At 39.7% G+C, this 16,336-nt stretch overlaps 1 protein-coding gene across 9 annotated transcripts in view; it reads right to left on the bottom strand.

Moving 5' to 3' along the window:
* ARID1B (AT-rich interaction domain 1B) overlaps window positions 1–16,336 on the bottom strand; it is a 337,378-nt gene that overhangs the window by 257,315 nt on the left and 63,727 nt on the right. The window lies entirely within an intron of this gene.

Below are 16,336 nucleotides of genomic sequence, written 5' to 3'. Positions count from 1 at the left end.
CAGTATAATTTCTGTGGCTATTTAAATAAAGAACAAACAACATGCAAATTAATCCTCCTGCTTTACTGATAGGGATCACAAGATACCGCTTATGGACAAATGTTTATTAAGCAGCATATAAAAAAGCTTAATTAAAATCTCCCCAGAACAAAACAAATCTGAAGCCAATTACTTACAACACTTGGAGTGAATGACCCAAGAATCCTCTTTCTTCATAAGGTAAACCCTCCCTCCCTCCCTTTCTCCCTTACACCCACATTCTTTGTGGTCACACAACACAGGAGATGAGAATTTGGGAAACTTCAGCATGCCTGCGGTAACGCACCCATTCTTGGGACAATTCAAGAGAGAACAGGCCTGAGTTTGAATCTATTTCTAGGCAAGCACAGAAACCGTAATAATTACTTTGCCTCCTATCTGACTTGCACTGTACAAATAGCATTATTTTGGGAGACTTACAGTCTTGGGAGACTGACCACCAGTGATTAAGCCACTCTGAACACAAAACAAGGAAAGGATAGGAATAAAAGAGGAACAAAATTGGCAGCCAGAATGAAGAGGTGGGAGAAATCCAATTAAACCTATAACTTAGCCCGTTATCTTCAATTCTTGCTTGAACAAGGGGTCTTGCGGCAGACATTCTTTGTCCAGGTAATACCTTGATAGTAATGGAAGTTTTAAGCAATTTTTGCATGCATAATCCATAACTGATGTCAAAGGAGAAGGATCATTAGACAGCATTACAGTCATTATAATAATTTTTTAAATTAAAATGTAACAGAATTAGTGTGTTAGCATAGGTACGCTAATAATACCAGCAATATGCAGCTACTGCACTTCTAAACCATCCTAATGGCTACATCTGGTCAATAATGGAAGAAACTTTGCATGTCCCCTACCACAAAAAGCTCTGCCACGTCACTTTGGGACCCACCCGAACATGCCAGTCACCAAGACGTGCTCATTACATGGAAAAGAGTCCTGCCAACATCGGTCATTGCTTCTCCCTGCTATCTATTTGGTGCCCAGAAAGTCAGGCAGACCCTGGATAATGTCGTGGCAGGCAACAGCACAGTTCAGAACTCTTAAGCCACAGCAACATGATATAAAAATCGGGGTGGGGGTGGGGGTGGGGGAAGGGTGTGTCTGGCCTGATTAGCATCAAGAAAAGCTGAACTCCAGCGGCAGGGGTGGCAGTCAGAAGAAAGGGTGACCGTACCTGATTCAATGGCCTACTTTGCTGAGAAACAGTAAAACAGACCTGAACATTGTGAAACAAGTACCACCTTCAGAAATATAATCATCAGTAACATTCCACTTTCCTAGCAACTATAACACTGTAATTACGTAGAAATTAGAATACAAAGTGTAGAGTGAGTGGGATTCCCAGGAAAAAACCACCACCACCACCACCTGGTACTTCACACCAGGAGTAAAACAGCACATTCTTTCAGTTATCAAAATGTTATACCCGAATTTAATTCTAATTCTTTTAATTTTACAGTGGCCACTTCAGTAATAACTATGAAGAAAGCTGTCACACAGTTCCCATCAAACCTTAAAATAAAACTTTCGTGATTTTCTGAAACATCTACTGCTTCAGTCTTAGATTTCCAAAGCCAGACCTCTGCCAAAACATAAGTATTTTCCCCCAAACATTCAAACCATGCATTTCTCCATACTTTTGCATAGAAAGTTATACAGGAAAACTAACCCTCTGACTTCCATGTACTTAAAAATATTTGGTTCATATCAAGAACTTTTGAGTTCATGTAAGCCCAGGTCTTCATCTGGATGTTTAGCTGGATTACAGAAAGAAGAAAAATATAATATGCTTATACAGCAGAGGGAAATCCTCTGGCACATGTTCAGCGGAAGATTCTATCGCAGTTAGTGCAGCACGGTCTCCTGTCTCAAATCACCATAACCAACCCCAGCCTGCTTGTGCACACACAGTCTTAACGAAGGCTACAAGTCCTTCTCATTGAATGACAAAGAAAAATTCTAAAAGGAAACCAAGTAAAAAGCTGTGTGTTAATGTCAATGCTATTAATCAGAGGTAAATCAGAAATCCTGACACTAAGGCATTTTATTCATACATTCTATAAATTCTATTACTTCTTATCACTTAGCTTTGACCTTTTGACAGTACATTGGTCACAACGTTCACCTATGTTACCATCTTTCCTAGACTGCTTGCCTTTACATTGAAGTATGAACTTTGAAATCTTATTAAGAGCCTTTAAAATATTAACACTGGGCCTGCTACTGGTCCACTCTGTGACCCAGAGCAAGGAAGCAAAAGGATAAAAAGCATGTTTCTGTGTCACAGCACAATAATCCCCGTCCCAGAACTTGCAAGGTAGAGGATTTTGCAGAGTCATTAAACGTATGTCTATGTTGAAGACTGCAGTGCAGTACACAGATCTGCAAACCAGCTCAGATATTGGAAGGAGCCTACTCCAAAAGCCGTGCTAGGCTAATTTGCTGTGCTCTATAGAAGGGTGAATTAGGTCAGAGGGAGGTCCACACTCTTGTAGACAGACTGCTTCCTGTACGCAAGCCAGTTCATTTAAAAGGGTAGCTCAAGTATCTTTACAACACACTGCAGTCTGCAATGCAGTCATACCCTGTACTACTGTTAATGTGCAGGACAGAAAGGACAGGGCTTCAAACACATGCCTGTAGTCCCCTTTTCCTCAAAAAGTGCACAGCATCATGATTACACCAGTTGTCAGAGCAATGTATATGGCATCAAATATATACCTGTCATGAGGTGCTCTCTATATACTGCTTTTTACTGTAGCTTAAATCAAAGCAACGTGAGCTAACCCATTATTAGTACAGGCAATTTTCCTCTCTTTTAAAAAAGAGAAACTATAAAAAAATAGAATGTAAAAAACTACTAAGATTACATGATTAAAAAACTCTCCAGTCAGAAAATATAGATGTTAAGGTTCCAAAAGCAACATTAACTGAGCCATGTTGCACATATATAGCACCTTCTCTTACTGATTTATGTTGTCAAAGGCATTTCATAAAATACAGAGGATGTGAAATGTGGCTCAGTTAATGTGGCTGCTAGAATCTTATCATTTATGTTTTCTGACTTCTTAGCTGTGCAACCTTCACATCTTATTAACATAGTTTTTTGCATAGACTGTAGTATGGAATAGTACTTATGTTTTATGTATTGACATATTTTTGATGTACTAAGATTTTGAGTAAGTTTGCTATTCTTCATGATGAGAGCCAAATAAATAAAGACTACTACCACAAAACAGTCAATCATTTATAAGGAAAAGCAATATCTCTCCTTCCAAAAAAGAACACTTTGATTCCCTTGTCAGAAATTGATGAAAACTACCTCTGCCATAAATGCTAAATCTATGCCAATATTAACACCACCTCCCACTCCCACCTTCCCCTAAAAACAGCAAAAAAAAACAAAAATAAAAAATGTTCCTGTTTTAGATGAGCTAAAATTAGTTTCAAGGGAGAGGTAAACAGCTGAGTCTAGAAACAATAGGAAGAAATTTTTCCTACACAAGAGCCTGTTAATGTTGATTTGTACACTGCATTACAGTTTGAACTAATGCAATATTTGGTTCTTTCTGCAAATTAAGGGATGAAAATATTATAATCTCTAGTAACAGATTTCCATGTCGTTATATCCATCCCTCAGACCAACACCATAGAGAAGATTGAAAACTTGCAATAGGTTTTTTTCTTCAGAAGAGCAATTTTGATATATTGTATTAAAAATAGAGAGAAATCACAGTGCCTATATATACACACACATACACACACTTAAATGATGAGTCAGGTATCTATTCTTATACACTGTCTTACTTCCTTTTTTAAGTGATCGAAACAGTTTTAAGGGATCATGTAACCTACTTAAGTATTTGATTTCCATTTTACAAGCCAACATAAGAAAAAAGCACATCAGAACTAATGTGAGCTTCACCTGATCCCTATGGTGTCTCCAATGGTTGGTGCTTCAGTAAAAAGCATGTAGGAAACCTCATCCCTCACTGCACTAATAGCAGAAAACTCACCTGCGAAATGCCAGCTGTTAAAAAAAAATGCAAAAGTCAGTATTTAACCTGATTTTAAATTGTGTAACAAATAAATTATCACAGGGCATTTCTTGTGCATCTATGAATGGACTACACAACAGTCTTTGGTCCCCAAATCCTGTATTTGCCATTTATTCTCCAGGAAATTGGTTTTCACCACTATTTCTCAAATGATGGTTAAAATAAAATATGGTTAAGAAAATACGTACATATAGACATTTTTCTTCAGACAAGCTTCGCAGTGCCATTCAAACCTTCTAAAGCAGGGAACACAAATGAGAGGTATGGGTTGAGTCTGAATAGCAGGTAATCTAACCGCATGAGTAATCCTCCATTTTTTATGCATTTATACACAGAAAGGCTCCCAACACTTAACTATTGGAGACTGAAAAATCCTTCTGTAGGATGGCTTTCACTCTACATTTCTTCTGGCACACAATCTTGGTAGCTGGAAGAAATGCAAACATTATTCTTTAATTGCAGTAGTGGGACAAGGCAGAATGCACACACACTCTGTTTACCATCGCTTCCCCAATGTCTTACACATGCTTGAGTTTTCCTTCCTTCTTCCAGTCTCTTGAAAGAGAGAAGGGTGCTTTTTAATTCATTCGTGTGCTCCTCCAAACATATCGATCCTGAGGAATACTGTCTTTACCATATCTAAGTTTGATGACTTTCACAGCTACATCATCTTGAGTCCTTCACTGTACCTCTTAAAACAGCAAGAGAAGAACATAAAGTATCTTCCACAAGGAGTGATGTGTACGCTTCAGCCACCCATATCTTTCTCCCTCTGACCACCCAAACTTGTTCAGTTCCCCTAGACTACTGGGCTTCACAGACTATCCCAGTGCACACACTCCCTCCCTGACAGCTGCTTTTCTTCTCCTTTCTTTATTCCTGTTCCCCCCTCCCCGCTCCCCAAAAGGTCCACTTGAGTACACCTGTGACAACAGATGCATTTGCTTAGGCACTCTGACACCTCCCTGCACAGGGAGATAGAGGACCCCAAGCTTTTGATGTTACAGAAGTGCAGTTTCAACTCTTCCATCCTCCTCGGGCTGCAAGTTTCTTGTGAAATATGATGAATGTGAAGGTTAAAAATCCCAGACCCTTTTCTGGGCATGCTGGGATGCCTCTCTGAAGCGCCAGTACATAAATGCACGCAGCATGGGCATAAACATGATGAGTTAGAGCTCTGTGTACAGTCACAGGGCTACAGTCTTATTGGGATCACAGAGATGTAATGAGATGGCTCCCATGACTGGAGTGCTGCAACGAAGGGATACGGGCTCTGTCAGAAGGACAGGCCAGGAAGATGAGGATGGGGATGGCCTTTATGTGAAAAAATAGCTGAAATGTATGGATCTCTGCCTGGGGCCACAAGGATGATGAAGTGACTGGAGCACCTCACATATGAAGAAGGGCTGAGAGAGACAGGACTGTTCAGCCTGGAGAAGAGAAGGCTTGGGGGCATCTTGTCAATGTATACAGATACCTGAAGGGAGGCTGCAAAGAGGATGGAGCCAGGCTCTTCTCAGTGGTGCCCAGTGGCATGACCAGATGCAATGGGCACAATCTGAAACTAGGAGGTTCCTTCTTAACATCAAAAACCACGTTTTCAGTGTGAGGGTGACTGAGCACTGGCACAAGTTGCCCAGAGAGGTTGTAGAGCTTCCATCCTTGGAGGTATACAAAAGCCATCTGGACATGGTCCTAGCCGGCCCTGCTTGAGCAGGGGTCTTGGTCCACATGACCTCCAGAGGTCCCTTCCAACCTCTAACATTCTGCGATTTAATGAAGTGGAGCTTCTCAAAACATAACTTCGTTTCAGTGTCTTAGCACAAAGTTCACAGCCAAGGGGCACACCCAAATTCTGGTGTTTAACAGAGAACCCCTCTAGTTTTGCCCCAGAAACCTTTGATGAGATCACCACTTTCAAGTTAGCCCCCATAGCTCTGTGTTCTGGGCCTGAATCTGAATCAGCAGAGCAGCAGGTGGCTGTTACACACAGCCAGTTTCAGTCCTTCACTTTTCTAAGGGGTATCACACCTCTAATCACAAACAATTTGCCATGCACATGCAGTGGGAGAACAGATTTACAGCTTTTTGTGTTCTCATTATGGATTTCAATCCCCAAATAGTGTCCCTAGCACAGGAGGTCAACAGACAAAAGAAAGAGGCATGACCTCCCACAGCTATCATTTAGGTTCAGCAATTTCTGTGAAAAATGTAGTCATTTGTACAGTCCAATTCTACTAGTACCTCCTACTACAGCAGGATCAAAATCATACTTTTCATCTGGACACTAAAAGTTCCCTGCAGCAAGGAATCCTGAGGCAAACAGAACAACTGGTTGAACCAACTGGATAAGAAAATTTGATTACGTCTCTACCAGCCCAGCATAATGTTGTGCTGCAAGATAATAAATTAACTGCCTCAGATCAGGATCCCATTCCTGTGGTACAGTCCCTCAACAACAACATTCCTACTGACATAGGCAAACACTCTGGAGTACTTCTGCGTGCTTTAAAAAAAAAAAAAATCCAAATCCCTGCTTTAGAAGAATTTGACCAAACAGCATCAGCAATCAAAAAAAAAAAAAAAAAGGTATTAAAAAAAAGAAAAGAGAGAGGAAGATGTAAATCTTCTTATCTCTGCTGGCTTTTCTTTCCCTTTCTCTACCGGTAATGGACAAAAAAACAAGTCGGCCTCTTAAATAAGAGTAACTTACATAATGGTCTAAATGCTACATCTTACAACTGTAATATAGCTATGCCTCCAAATATTGCTGCAAGTATTTTTAAAAGAAAACTTTCAAACTCCTCCTCGTAGTCACAAAGTTTAGATATTTGAATTATTCCATTATTTAATTTGACCTATTACTTAGCACTAGAAAACATCAAAAGAATCCTGACAGAAACATCAAAGACATCAATCTTAAAAATTCATGACTGAAACCATATACTACATCATAATTTCTTAAATAATTACAGTTTTATTATACTCAAAATAAGATGATTATTGTAAATTATTCCTCATATCATTTACCACAAGTAAGTCTTAGGAACATCTGCTAAATGTAAGTATCTGAATACAGATAATCCAATTCACGTTACACTATCCTCAAAATGGAACAGAAAAACAAACAAAAACCTTTACAGTCATAACATCACTTAATCAGAACTGGTCATTTTGAATAATCAAAACCAGCCCCCCATTAAAAAATTACAAAGAATCAACCATCAAGCTCATTCATTCATTCTGCCAACCTACTAGAATTCTTCTTTTAATTAATATTGCAACTAATCTTAACTCAAATATTGTGCTCCATCAGTTAATCTTTATAATACCTACTATTCGTTCAAAGCATCCAAGCATCTCTGGTATATGCATGCATGCTCCTTCCCTTTCTTGAAAGCCTAAACCCCCTTTCCCTCCAAGTCTGGTCATTTGGGGCTATTATCTGAACACCTATTTTGTTTAAGCATTCACAAAACAGATTCTTACACTCACAATAAAATGCTTCCGTCTCATTTATGGCCAGACTGAAGTAATATCTATCTGTACACAAAATTAACACACAAGTGTATAATTGTAGTTTTATGCTCAAGTGCCCCAATTATGCACTTTAAAACACTTTAAGGGATCCATCAGGAACATTCAATACCTCCAAACTAAAGTCTAGAGGAGTGTCTTTTGACAAAACAGCTGCATTACTGGGAAATCTTTCAGTTAAAAGCAAAGAAAACAATCAACTGGGTTTTTTTTACTCCAAGATACCCGAACTGTAAAGGATGGTGGGAGCTGCCTGGTGCAGCACATTTTGCCAAAAGTAACAGACAAGCAGGGAACAGAATGGTTCATTTTGCTTTTGCATAATAAAAGTGTCTCAGGTAGCCTTTGTCTTATAGCGCTCACCACAAAAAGGGCCCAGACTTAAGCCTGTCCAGAAAGGTGATTAAGGATGTCTGCACCACACAGCGAGGACCCTACACCTTCCTCATTTCACTCCTAAGATAACTGCAACTCCCCAGATACACTCTTTGAATATTCAGTCCTCTGCATTCTCACTTCTTGCAAAATAGGTTCCTTTTCCAAAAAAGGCTGCAAAACGTGACTGTCAACATTTTCTTGTTTATAATAACAAATTTTATTTTTATAAAAGAAATTTCTCTACACAGGTGGTGGAGAAGGGAAATCTGTGTCAGTCCATCTAACTTTGCCCTGAAATGGATTACATGTGCTCACACAATGCATGATGTTTTTTCACCTAGATTGGTGATAAACTTGCACATTCTTGCATTGTTTAGTTTATTAGAACAACTTAGAGTGGTGATGTGTCCCCCCCACCCACCAAACTCCAGTGGACATAGAGGACAATAAGTACAAAATTATTTTTGTTTGCTTCCTATGACAAACACATATCAAGTTCTTAACAAGTTAGAGGTAGGGAAATCAGGAACGGTGAAAATAGTCAGCACAACAGGAAGGTAGACACTTCATTGCATTAAAAGGCAATACAAAGAAAAGGGCTTCAGGGTGACTCAAAGATGGTTAAGTAGTGAGGTCGTATTAGCAAAGATTTTCCTCAATTAAAAAAAAGAAAATAGACATGGTAACTTAGAGCAAGAAAATGTAATGCTCTGTGCAACTTGTATGGGATTTAGCATGAGGTGTCAGGTGCATGTAGTCACTGTTTGCTGAGCATCCACAAAGAGATGAGAAGAGCCTATTTAGGGGTCACAGTCCTCAAAGAGGCGTCACAAGCACCAGGCAGAGTGAGTCAAAATAGCAGTTCCTGTTGCAGTTCTCCAGAGGAGCCAGAGTGCTAAGCTCTTCCAAAGGTGATGGAAAAAGCACAGGTTCTCAGGCAGGAGCCAAAGCTGTTCTACAGGAAAAGCTCCATGCAGAAACACTGCTGAGCTCCTCATCCAACCCACTGAGTGGGTTTCTGCCTCTCAACTGCCCAGTGCCCACCTCTGCACGCTGACAGCAGGCACCACAAGAAGTAGGACTACCTCTTCTGGAAAGACAGCAGGACATAGCGGGGGTTGTTCACCTTCTGTATAATGCTCCAGAGGCTAGAGCACCAAGACAGCTGGTCTACAGCTCCAAGCCAATCTATCTGCTGCTCCAGAAGTCCCACTGGCTTCTCTCTTCACCCAACCTGTCAGTTCCCCGCAGCTGGTCTGATCCTCTGTCAAGCCATTCCACCACACTGAAGTAGCAAAAAGGTAAGAGACAGCCTTTTGCTGGCTTAGCGCCCAAAAACAACTCAACATAGTCAGATGAACCCAGAGACATAAGAGAAGTGGCACTGCAGCTACCAGGTGGGTTGGCTTTGGCTCCTGTTGAACTGCAGAGTCTTTGGTTTTGGTTTTCCTGGGTTCTCCTCATCCTGTGAATCCAAATTCACAATTCTCACTTTCCAAAAAGCACCCCATATGCAAAGTGACAACTGCCAGCTCTCCCGAAGAGAGGACATGCAGAGCCCTACAACAGGTGCCACAAGAAAGCTGCAGCCCAAACTAAAGCTACAAAAGGAGCCCCTCTCCCTGACTTTCAGGCAGGACACTGGCTTTCTGGGTCTCGTCAAACTCAGACATCTAAATTCTGCTATAAAATTTAACCCACTTTAGGCAGGAAAGCAGTCGTTGCAGCTCTCACACAGAATGACACCCAAGGGGAAAGTAGGACCACGAGGAAGGGGACGCACACAAAATTCTCTCTCCCTTCCTTCCTTGCAGGAAGCAGAAACAAATAATTAATGCATTTCAGGGACATTATTTGCATGAAAGTACAGCCACTTTGTAAAACACAAGAGGGCAATGCCCATTTAGATTAGTTCTTGAATATTGTTAGGCCAGTGATCACTTTTCTATGTTTGGTGGTAAGATAGTTAAGCCTCCCATTTGGTTTGGCAAATCTTTCTCTGAGTACTAGTTGTACTTTACCGGCTACAGCAGTGTTCAGGCATCAGCTTCTAAGATTAAACTAAGCTTCTGATTTTGCAGTTGCATAACTATTTAAAATATTTCAAACAACAGGTCAATATTTCTCAGCAGCTGTATATACCGTCCAGAGCACAGAGTTCACATATCCTGAAGAACAACAGGCAAGTTGCATTTTTATTTCAACAGCAGATATTTTCACTATTTAGTAGGGTCTGAAGTATATAAATCTGATTTTTGGAGAGTATAGGACTAGGAAGAAAAGCTTAGGAAGCAGCACTGTCTGCTTTGGAGGGAGTACTTACCCATCTGCCCTTCTGGCCAGAGGTTTAATAGATTTCTATTTTTATAAAGGACATAAGGGGAGGGGGTGGCTCCATCAGTTTCCTACAGAAACCCAGCTGCCAAACTGGATGTGCCAAAGGGGAATTTTAGGGAATTTTAAAGCGATAACCTCTGCTGAGACTGCAATGTCAGCTTTGTAACCTCATGACTGGAACATGTGCAGTGAATGCTGGATTGCAAAAGCTGTGCTATGGGAGTTAGAAGAAAGAAAAGGAGAAAACATGAACAGCACAAACTGGGATCATTACTCTGTGCTGAGAAGGGGACTGGAGCTCAAAAACAGTGTTAGTTCACTATGAAAAAAAATACATCTACAGAGTAAGCTCACTTTGATTTGCGTATTTATTGACAACCTATGTATACTTCCATCCTCTCAGACCTAATGTGATCTCTGCATTTTATGCTGATACTGTTGTTCCATTTATCAGTTCGGTTGCAGTGTATTTTAAACAACACACAGAGCCGAACTGACCTCTGGTTTAAATATTCAGCACAGAAATTGGGGGACAGGAGGCGAGCAGGGAGGAGGAAAGAGAGAGGAATAGGAACACTGCCAATTAAAAGAAAACAACAATTTAAAAAATTAAATAATCTGCATGTTCAGTCTAGCCTTTCAGCTTCTATTCAGCTTTTCTTTCATGTCAATAGGTAAAAATAAACTAAATCCTCTCAGTTTAAAATTATCAAGACACTTCATCTATTTTCTGTAAAAGTAAGTAGCATGTGCTACTATTTATTCACCAAGATCATAACGTTTGAAGAAATTTAGTAAGCTAAGTCTTGAATCACAAACGTCTTGCAGCTTTCTAAGATCAATATTCAAAACAGTAGTGATAGCCAAACAACACACACAAATACCTTCAAAGGTCTATATAAATGTATTACCAGGGAATAGAATTAAAAGCCTTACTTAGGCATTAAAAAGGTGAAATCAGAGATTTTCACTCTGATGAGCAAGTAAATTTCTGTACTACATTACAGTAAGGGAAGTCCCTACTGGGTAAGACCCCATTACAAACCACTTCCAATGTCCACCTGTTTTCCTCCTCTCCTCACACAGAGCAGTGTGCTTGCAAAGCCTATCCCTTTTACTACATTTAAAAGAGATGGGAAAAGATGATGTCACCACATTTCACCTAGAAGGGAAGCCGTAATAAATAACCTTTTGCAGTGAAAGCAGGAATGCTTTATGATAAAATATAACTACTCTTTAAAAAGAAACACTTCAAAGTAACAGAAATGTTAGAAAGGTAAAATAAATTAATAGTCTATGTTGTTAAAAATGATCTACAAATCTTTATAATCCAATTCTCTCAACAGCTCCGATATGTGGTGAATGTCACTAAATTACCAATCTAAGAGAAGAAGCTGTCTTCAAACTTAAAGATGTATGTTCTATTTAGCCTAGAAATTTGAGTGTTTAGAAAACTTTTTTTTTTTTAATATTTTTGGGTTAGTAGTGGGGTTTTTTGAGTTTTGGGGTGGTTTTTTTGGTTTTTTTTTTTGTTTGTTTGTTTGTTTGTTTTGGTTTTGGGTTTTTTTGTGGTTTTTTTTGTTTGTTTTTTTTGTTCGTGGTTTGTTTTTTTTTTAAGGAAACTGTCCACTGAGGACCCTTAACCAGCTAATTGTATAACCTCACACCATAAGGCATACACTACTAGATGCTACCTTTAACTGAATGCTAGCTTTTTTCACCAGTGCTTGTGCTTCTTCCTGGGAAGCACTTCATCGAGGACCTGCTCCCTTGAGGAAAGACAAGCGGATTCAATGCAGCACGTCTCAATGTCTCTCCCCAAGAAAAGGCACGTAATCAAACAATTAGCATTCAACGTAACCATTCTGTGCATCAGAGAAAAAAACCTAGACAACCTCCTATTTAAAAGCATTACTCTTCTATTTTGTTGCCTGTAACTGATCTGAAAACAATCTTATTTCATCTTCAAGTCAAAAAGAAAACAATTTGTTACATTGCGAGTGGCTCTTCCACTGCCTTGTAGTAAGAAAAGCTTTGCAAAATCAGAAGATTTTTGCTCTATCCAAAAAAAAAAAAAAAAAAGAAAAAAAGTATTTCTATGATGTATTGTAAATCTTTACCTCCCTCAATTGGGAGGTAGGTTTTTATGCCTTTCAAAATTTATTATGTCTGCTTGACTGTGCTTTCCTAAAGATCCCCTTCAGCTTCTGTTCCAACTAGCAAGTGAAAACTCTCTCAAGTGCAGTAATATAAAAGGAGTAGGAAAGAAATTCAGCACATGAACAGGGCAGACACACAATGTAGTGCAGTGCTTTGCAGAGCCCTACAAAGCACATTACAGCTGGATTCATGAAATACCTGAATTCAAAGTACTTGCTATATAGGTCTTATAATTTATTAAAGTTTATATTATAAATAAAACCATGAAGTCAGTCCCAGCTGAAATACACAGGTTTCCAAAGAAGCCCTACAAACTCAGCAAAACCTTCAACCTTTTCTATACATCTTTCCCACCCATATCCTTATTTATTTCCATTACATGTTATTCAGGTTCCAACTCTACAAACTTCTATGCATTTTTAAATTTTAATTGTAAGAGTAGTGCCACTGAGCTTAACAGGACCAATGCTACTAGCATAACTAGTGATGCATACATGAACGTATGAACTGAGGGATTTATACTGCAGTATCCTTGGGGCAAGGAATATGGATTTGTCTACATTTCACAAAACAGCACGTAATTTTTCTGGCAAACAGAAAATAAAGATTTCTGTTTTAAAAGTTTCATAGATGGTGAATGTGAAAGATAACCCCACCGTTACACTGTTACCAGCAAGCCCAAAGAAGATAGCAGTAAGCCCAGAAAAAGCTCTGTAATGTGTCTGATTAAAAGGATACTCACAATCTTTTTGTCCAATGATGATAGTCAGGAAAGGTACTATACAAGGTATGATATAAGAAATTTGCAATTAATTGGAAGACTGATCAGGAACCAATTTTTCCTGCTAGCCATCCTCAGGTGTCTTTTTCTACTTTAGTCAAAAGCAAGAGAGTTCCAAAAAGCTAAGAACAGGCCATACTACTTCTATTAAAAAAACCAACCAAACAAAAACCACCCAAAAAACCACAAACAAAAGAACAACAAAACACACACACACAGAAAAACCAAACACAAACCCCAAACCAGTTTCAACTACACTAATTATTCCTTCTTTACATTTTTCCTACTGCTAAGTTTATTCAGTTAATAAAAAGGTGAAAAAATTACATACAGAGGCACTATCAAATTCACTGTCAGAGAAACAAGCAACAATTAGCCTGGCAATGAATTTTTCTCTCATGTTTCAGTATATATACCGCAACACACATTCAACATTTCTAGGCTTGAACAGTAACATCCTTCATATGCAGAAAGTGCAGCAAATTCTCTGATAATATAAGAGTGCAGGAGAACCTTGATAATTTTAATTACTGAGAAACTTGTCTTGGATTTCTAAACTCAACTAATAAAAAGGTACACAAAGCAAGCAAGAGATACAGAAACAGAAGCCAAGGCTATTTTAGCAAAATTATACCTTACTAATACATTAGGATTGCAGGGTTTAGTTTCACTACCAAGTATTATTAGCAAGTGTATTTCGCTAACTTTTATAAGACTAATTGATTGTTACCATGACATTTCAACCACATGCAAAAAAGTAAGGCTATGCTACAGTAGAAATGCGCTATCAGTTTGACAGCATCGATTTTGAGAAAGAGCTTTTCAGGTTTATACTAACATGGCTTTTTCATGAGCTGAAAATAGTTTTATTCCCTTACATCGAATAACATTTATGTTTGAATTATGTATCTGTGATGTGCACCATACCACAAAAAGGGAGACATGAAGCAAAAACGTGACTTTACAGCCATAGCTTTACCATCACACAGTATTGCTTTATAAATAATGCTGAAGTAAACGGAATCTGCATATAAATAACATTTTTCATATTGACTGCTAAATACACCGACAGAACCAAGCAGCAGCAAAATGTTGCTTATCGTAAAAGTATCTCTGCCTTTATTTTAAGCATATAAACAAAATATTTATTTTTGGAACCATCAAAGCATTCAGGCAGCTGACTTTTGATTTTGTCTGTGAGGAGCACACATCCACAAATAAAGGAACGGGGAGGGGGGAACACAAGTGAGCTTTCACACTATTGACAAGGCTTATAATCCAGAAAAAAAGCTGCCATGCGAGCCAAAGCACGGCAACATAGCGTTTAGGCACATCGAGGAGAAATGCTTGTAAATTCCGCTGGTCCAATGAGCAGAGACACAGTTTTCATAATTTTATCATTGTGCTCCACGGCTGAGCGGCTGTCAGGCCAATGGCAAGGCACAGGTTCCCATTTGAATGACATATGGGTTCACCCAACCAGAGAGATGTTAGAGCATTAAATACCACAAACAGACAGGACAAGAATACAAAAAGCCAAATTAGCGCTCGCACAACGGCACGCGCCGGCAGGGACCTGGCTGCTCCTGCCCAGCGCCTCCGCCAGGTCCCTGGTGTCGGGAAAGCCGCGTCCTCCAGATAGCAGCCTCTCACCTCATAAAAATGAAAGACACGCTGAAAAACTGTACTTCAAAGGGCAGCGGGGAAATAAAAAACTGTGTATATTTAAAACACTGGGAAATGCAGACTTAGATGCACGGGGAGAGAGAAGTGAGCAGGAATTACCGTTTCCCACAGTAATTCTAAAAAGCGCCACGGAAAATACATTTTACCTCTGTGGAAAGCTGTTCTTCAGACAGAAGTGTTTAACATGTTATATAAACATGTTATGCAGTGAAATGTAAAACACGGGGGGATTTTCATCACATTTATTGCATTTGTTAGCCAAAATGTAGTAGCCTTGTAATCACCGCCGCCGCTGCAGTAAAACACCTCAATAATATTAACAAAAAAGTGCTTTCAGCCAGGCTTGTTGAGAGGAAAGAGGTTATACTGAACAACTTGGGCCTAAACAAAATATCAAAACCAAATAAAACCCCTGAAAGAACTGCAGACAAGCACAAACCAAGAGAGCGTGGGGCTGGCTTCAACTGGCAATTCACCGTCCTTTGAAATCCCCTTTTGTGAACAAACCAAAGCCAAGTCACATAAACTACCAAACGCTGCCTAAGACACGAGCTGTCCTCTCCCCGTGCAAGGCGATGGAGCAGCACATGAGCCACACGACGACACCTGCCCAGAGGAAAGGTTCGGACTTTGGGGAGCTGATGGAGAAACTACATTAGCAATTTTCAGGCTTCACTCAATCAATACGAGTCAAGAAATTCACCGTCATCACGGATAATGAACACCACCCTTGCACAGCAGGGCTTGCAAAAGCAAAAGAAGAGAAAGAGCTGCACCCAGGCTGCCTAACAGACCCTGCCTGTTTACAGGCAACTTCTTGGGCACCCTCGCCCCAGCCCCTCACCCTGCACCCAGCTGGCGGCAGCCTCCCCACAGCCCCTAGCAAGTCAGGGATGCACTGGAGATGGTGTCTTCCGCTGACTTTAAGGGAATTTTCACTCTGGAGATCTCTCTCCAGGCCTGGTGTCTTTAGATTTATTTTGTAACTCCAGGATCCTCCTCTGTTTGTACTGCATATTTCCTGCTCTCATTTGTTTTACCCTTTCAGTACTACTGCTATCATCATGTCTATGCCAAATACTTGGGACACTTCACTGGGATCTGAAATATTGTCCAACAATAAACCAAAATAACCAGGAGGGAAGATCATCACTAGGCATCCATTCAAAACAGCTGTTCAGGTCAGGGGTCCTGATTAATTACTGCAACTCCGAAGTCACTGACAGTCTCTTCCCGACCAAGAAATAACTACGCAACAAGAGCAGTGATCTAGAATAATCTTTATTAGAAGTTATTTAATCACACACAATTTATTTTGTAAGTGGCTGAATTTGTACTTTACTGGCAAAAAGTT

This window comes from Phalacrocorax carbo, chromosome 3 (assembly GCF_963921805.1).
Source record: "Phalacrocorax carbo chromosome 3, bPhaCar2.1, whole genome shotgun sequence".
NCBI lineage: Eukaryota > Metazoa > Chordata > Aves > Suliformes > Phalacrocoracidae > Phalacrocorax > Phalacrocorax carbo.
Note: the sequence above shows the minus strand (reverse complement) of the source record. Positions and strands in the feature narration are given on the sequence as shown.